This window comes from Esox lucius, chromosome 7 (genome assembly GCF_011004845.1).
Source record: "Esox lucius isolate fEsoLuc1 chromosome 7, fEsoLuc1.pri, whole genome shotgun sequence".
NCBI lineage: Eukaryota > Metazoa > Chordata > Actinopteri > Esociformes > Esocidae > Esox > Esox lucius.
In genome coordinates, this window is record NC_047575.1 from 39,716,951 (window position 1) to 39,723,651 (window position 6,701).

Sequence of the window (6,701 nt, forward strand, 5' to 3'; positions counted from 1 at the left end):
ATTTCAAAGTGCTCTGCTATTCTCAACATGAAGGTAATGGAAATAGAGTCAATAGGAGTAAAGAACAGTTGCATCAATTATATTAAGGTTAAAAACATTAGATCATAGGCAGGAAGTTTTTCAAAATAAAAAAATAATTTGGTATATTTTGAAGAAGCAAGAACAGACCCTCCAGGAAGGGTGGGGTAGCCTAGCCTTTTCTGTTGCTGCTCCCATGCTCTGGAATAGTCAATACATTTAAAACTGTCATTCCACCACTGAACATTTTAAATACAATTTAAAGACCCCTCTTTTTCTCTTGCTTTTAGTTCAGTCTGAGGTTGTTCTTTGGTTTTTGTTAAATCCACTCTTTACTTGTTTTTAACATCCTCTTACTGTGTTTTAATCAGTTGTTGGTTTTATTCAATTTCTCATAACGTCTTATCATATTACTTTAATTAGATTTTATCATTTTAGTTGTCTTGAGTGTTCTCCATTTTAGTCTTGCCCTTTATGTATTATATGTACTGTTGTATTATATTATGTATTGACTTTTATGTATCCTTTAATCACGTATACAGACCCGGCGGCAAGGCTTTGCCCCCAAAAAATGGTTTGGGTAATGCTTCCCAATACTGTACTTCACTAATTACTGTTGGGAATATAGGCTAGCTCTCTTGCCTTCCTCTGCAAATGGAATTGAAGATGTGCTTTAAATGATGTGATCACTAAGCTACAAAGAATGTGTAAGTACTGTAAATGTAGTTACTAAAAACGTCAAATTTGATTGACATCTGTGTATTTTGCTAGTATATAGCTTCTGCAAGCCATGCATGCAAAAATTATTAGCTTTTTGTCCCTTGTGCTGAAGTTACTATTCTATGTTGGTTAAGTAGGAAACACATGCCTGTCCATGGAAATCAAAAGCCCGTCCAACATGCTTGTTCTAGCATCCTGCATGTATGGGGTAATTTTTGGAATGTGATATTGCATTCGGAAGAGCTGGAGGAAGTGTCTGGGGAGAGGGAAGTCTGGGCATCTCTACTTAGACTGCTGCCCCCGCGACCCGGCCCCGGATGAAGCGGAACAAGATGGATGGATGGATATTGCACATTCCAATATCCAAAGGCAAAAATCTATGTATAACATTTATTACAATTTCAATTAAATGTTGATGACTATTTTTAAATGTTTTGTTAACTGTGCGGAAGTATTAATTTAAAAACATTGAATCAGTAATATTGAGCAATTCATTCAATATCAGTGCCAATTGACTATTATACTATAGTCTGTTATACTACAGGACTGTTATATTAGATGTTAATATATGCTTAGTAAAATGTCTATTAAACTAAAAACAACTTTATATTAGGCTATCTTGAACTTTTGTTATATTTCAGCAAATTTTTTGCTATCATTTTGTTATATTTTACCAATATATTCTCAGGGGTAAAAAAAGTAGAGGGGGAATTTAGCCCCAAACATGATCACTTTTTTTTTATAACAATTGTTCTAAAAAGGCCTTCCTACTGACAAAATCAGTTTAGAGGTCTAATTTCATCACATTACATGGCAATGTTTTCTAAATAACAAAAAAATGAAATCAACTTATGTCAAAATCGTTTTTGTGGAATTGCTTGCTCAGTTGAGATGACTCAACAATATTTTCTGGATGAACAAGAATAGTGGTAACCAAGGAATTCAGTGGGAAAGCAGTGTGTTAGTAGACACACACACAGACACAGAGACTGTCTTGTGTAATCCAGGTATATGTCTGCTGCTCTAAACTATACGTATGCAGCTCCAGAAAAATTAAGACACAACTGCACCTTTTTCTTTCCTTTCCAAAAAGGTTGAAAAGGAAACTTTTGAGTGAGGAACAGAAGTGTTCATTTTACAGTGGTCTCTTAATTTTAACCCTTCTGTTCCTCAAAAACACTAAACCTTCCTTGACAACCTTTTTTGGAAAGGAAATAAAAAGCTGCAATGTTCTATGTGAAGACTTGCCTCAAGGTCACTGAGACAACATGACCGCATGTTTGCTCAATCTCAAGGTTAGCTCAACATAGGACTGCAGCTAAAGTATCAAAAAACACACCATTGTCTCCTCTACGCAGTGCAAAATTATAATTTTCAATGTTCATTCCTAACCAAGCTATTTTTTACTCTTTTTTTTTTTTTTTTAAGTAAGAAACTTCTGCTCACTTCAGATTACAGTGATCTTGATCTCGTGAACAGGAAGTTGACCATAGAACATGTAGTCACACAAAGTAGCTATTTGATTTTTAAGATAGCACCTCTAGTTTTGTAGGTATGAACAGTGTGACAGCTTTCCCCGCTTACCCCTACTGTGTCCACGAATATACAGGACAAATTGCATCACGTATTGACTGTAAGGGACAGTGCATTCCATTTTTCAATACAGGACGATCCCGCATTATGCGTTACGGGTGGCAACCCTACTCTGAACTAGCCTGCTCCCTCCCAGGCTAACTGTCAAGCTTAATTTAGCTGTGCTTCAAAGAATGTCCAACAGGCGGAGACAGAATCCCGAAAGAACGTTCTGTGAATTTTCTCGCATCACTTCAGGCTCATCAAGTTCAGGCTATTTTCTGTCATTGTGACCAAGCATGAATTGACGTGTTAATTTAGTTCCAAAGAACATATAAGTAGAAATAAACAAGTTAATAAAAGCATGTTTTACCACGTTCACTGTCTTCATAAGCCAATCAATTGATAAAGGCCAAGAATATGGCTGAATCTCAAATCGCATACTACATACTATGTACTACAAGTACAGTACGTACTTCATGGATGATGGTAAAGTATGTATTGTCTAGTATATAGTAAGCTAGTATGCCAGTATTGGGTCTGATTGGGACCTATCTTGTCTGGATATTGTGTCTCAACATTAAAAAAATGTGCGCATGAACATCATGCCAAGTTTGAGTATTTTGCTTGACACCATTAAGCATTATGTTAAACTGACTAACATTTCTTATAAAGTTTACTTCCACTAAATATAGCATCTATAAACTGTATGGCTTTTGTTAATGGCAAAAAAACGTATAAGCCAGTAATTTGAATATCTAAGTACTTGGAATAGTCATAAGAATTGAGTAATTGCTAGCGAGATTAAAGATGAACTTTACACTGGCAAAGCTATTTCATTTCAGGGTACAGCAATGTTCGACATTGATGCAATAACTATCAATACAGGTGATGATAACTGGCTTTTTCATCATGTGAAAAGACGAGAGAATCGTGGAAACCCCAATTTCACTGCGCAAGTAGGTGTGGTCTATATTACCCCGAAAAGCATGCATGAAAATCCACCAGAAATAGTAGACCATCCAGGAACTTTTGGCGTACTATTTTTAGCAGACAATGGTTTGAGACATACTAATCTTCTGGCATACTAATCTGGCATACTATATAGTATGCAAGTATGCGATTTGAGATTCAGCTTGTCCAAGCAGTGCATCAAGACAAGCCAGTTGCTACCAACTATGGCATGTCCATTGCTCAGCAACCCTGTGGATGAAGGTGCTCAGATTCCACACAGAGCATTTACACCACCAACCCCAAGGGTCTTCAGAGACAGAAGTTCTCCACTGGGCTTCCCTGATGAGTATCTGTGGGAGAGGTACAGGTTTAGTAGGACCAGCAAAGTTTACCTATGCAGTCTGCTGAAACCACACATAAGGAAGCACACTCAACGTAGCCAAGCCTTGACCACTGTTCAATCTGCCTGCATAGCTCTGCGTTTCTTTGCATGTGGGACGTTCTTGTACAGTGTGGGTGATGCAGAAGGTCTGGCAAAGGCAACTGCATGCTAGGATGTCAGTCCCCATCTGGACCTGTGGAGGCAGATTATATCAATCTGAAGTCTTTCCATTGCCTAAACATACAGGAATTTACTGGGGGCATCTGTCCAGAAACAGTCAGGCAAAATAGTAGTCATTGGATTCAGATGAAATGTGCTATATCTATAAAAATAGGTCAAATAAATTTGAATGTCAACACTTCTTTGAATTCAAATCCTGTTACCCTGGCAGTTGTTCACAGAAATGTCAATTTCAATGTCTGCCTCACACAAAGTAGTAACTGCAATGTACAGAGTTAATGTTTCACTTTACCTTATGAGCACAGAACAATCAGGAAACTCAGGTATTTCCTTCCCTAAACAAGTGTCATAGCACTAACATGAAGCTGCAGAAGGCCTAGGCAAAACCAGATTTGAAACCTCACAAAATGTCAGATCCATAGTAAAAAATATTATTCTGGAATGTGAGCAATGCTGATAAAATTCAGAACTGGAATTTACATTTTGAAAGACAACACTGCATTAACTCTTAGTCATGCTGAGCAATTTAAAATGAAAGCTCGGCCAAGTGAAGTGTGTCACATCATTGGTCACCCTTTGGTCAGATGTTCTGCGATGGAAGTTGCCTGCTATCATGATATCTAGAATCGAAGCCACATTTTTTGGGGGCTATTCAGTTTACCCCATTTGAGATATATGTAGCTGCCGAGAATGAATAGCCCAAGGGTTACCAGGTCAGAAAGGCTTCAAACTTCACTGAATTAGGCTAATTAACCTTAAATTCATTGTAGTTATGTCAGTTCACGTTTGTTAGCCTTATTAATTTTGATTGATTATAAATCTGATATAATCTAGCCTTATAATATAGCCAGTCTTATCTTGTGATCTGAATGTTCATTTATTAAAAATGAATAAGTATGTCTTACGCATTTAAACTGTCAGTTATTTTTTGCAAAGCTATCTCCCTTGCCTTGTCAATTGCGGCCTTATTGACCTTTTTGGCACTTTAAATTCTTCATGAAGTCCCATCAGCAGATTTTGTTCCGCTGTTGAGGAGATTAACCACTCTAGTTTTCGCTTATTTATTTCAAAACATTTAAATCCAGCGCCAAGGGGGCGGTCCGCCACGAGACATTCTAGCGCCAAGGGGGCGGTCCGCCACGAGACATTCTAGCGCCAAGGGGGCGGTCCGCCACGAGGCATTCTAGCGCCAAGGGGGCGGTCCGCCACGAGACATTCTAGCGCCAAGGGGGCGGTCCGCCACGAGACATTCTAGCGCCAAGGGGGCGGTCCGCCACGAGACATTCTAGCGCCAAGGGGGCGGTCCGCCACGAGACATTCTAGCGCCAAGGGGGCGGTCCGCGACGAGGCATTCTAGCGCCAAGGGGGCGGTCCGCGACGAGGCATTCTAGCGCCAAGGGGGCAGTCCGCGACGAGGCATTCTAGCGCCAAGGGGGCAGTCCGCGACGAGACATTCTAGCGCCAAGGGGGTGGTCCGCCACGAGACATTCTAGCGCCAAGGGGGCGGTCCGCGACGAGGCATTCTAGCGCCAAGGGGGCGGTCCGCGACGAGGCATTCTAGCGCCAAGGGGGCGGTCCGCGACGAGGCATTCTAGCGCCAAGGGGGCGGTCCGCGACGAGGCATTCTAGCGCCAAGGGGGCGGTCCGCGACGAGGCATTCTAGCGCCAAGGGGGCGGTCCGCGACGAGGCCTGCCGCAGTTGCAGTGCCGCGGCACAACATCCCGTGATGTCCCGTCCGTCCTGCTAAACATCCACTCGAGGGCTTAACTAGCAAGGACGTCCATGTCGCTCAGAGGGATGTGGCTGCCTCTCGTTGGTTTCCATAGGATGTCTAGCCCACGTGCGCAAAAAAGAGTTTGACAGGCTCTGCTACTGGCGCTGATGAGCCGTGGGGCCGCCATCTTGGACCGGTCAGCCACTCCATTCATTGTAATCTGTTTTGTAAGCTGTCAGCGCACTTAATTAATCATACCTCAGTGAATACCTTACTGATTTTCACGATTTTTTTTTTGCTGCAAAGGTCATTCGGTCATAAGGTCATGTAGCTATGATACAGGATACATGGTTCAGGGTATTTTAATATTCATAGTGGGCTTAACAGTAATATCATTTAACAGTAATAGACATCCGAGATCAAAACGAGAACAAAACTGGGAACATTATCCCCAAAAAGGGAGAAGAACAGGGACATTTCCAGTTTGACTATCATTCTGATTGATACACCTAATGTGTAAATAGTGGCAGTATATATATATTTTTTTCATTCTCTCTCTCTCTCTTTAATTTCGCAGCCCCCCTCCCAACATACACACACGGGTCCCAGTACTCTGTCTAAAATAGCAGGATGAAATGAAAAGTGACGGTTTTTATTTAAACTGCACATTTACTATGTTGAAACTCCCTAGAAAAGTCTGCAAACTTAATGTAGCAATTTTCAAAACACAGTTACAAAGTGCTTTACAGAACCCAGAGGGAAAGAGATCAGGGTTAAGACAATCACAAAGACATAATGTAAAGATACATTTCACTATACACAAGCTCACAAACCCAGTGTAAGGCAAAGGAGACCAACATTTGGATTCCTGGAGACACACACCATGAGGCTAGAGTTCATGAAACACAAACAAACAGAGGTATTTACAGACCCACCAACACAGCAGTATTCACATATAATGTGACAGACCACTGTTTCCAGGCAGTTTTAAGCCATTGCTTTCAGTTTCAGTGTTAATCTTGTCAGAATGATGACATATATGACATAAAGATACTATGTGTGATGAGTAAGGTTAAAAGTACAGATATAAAGCTTAGAATTAGTTTTTGGATGCCGGAATTTAGGATTAAAGTCTTGAATTGTCATGGAACAACACACAC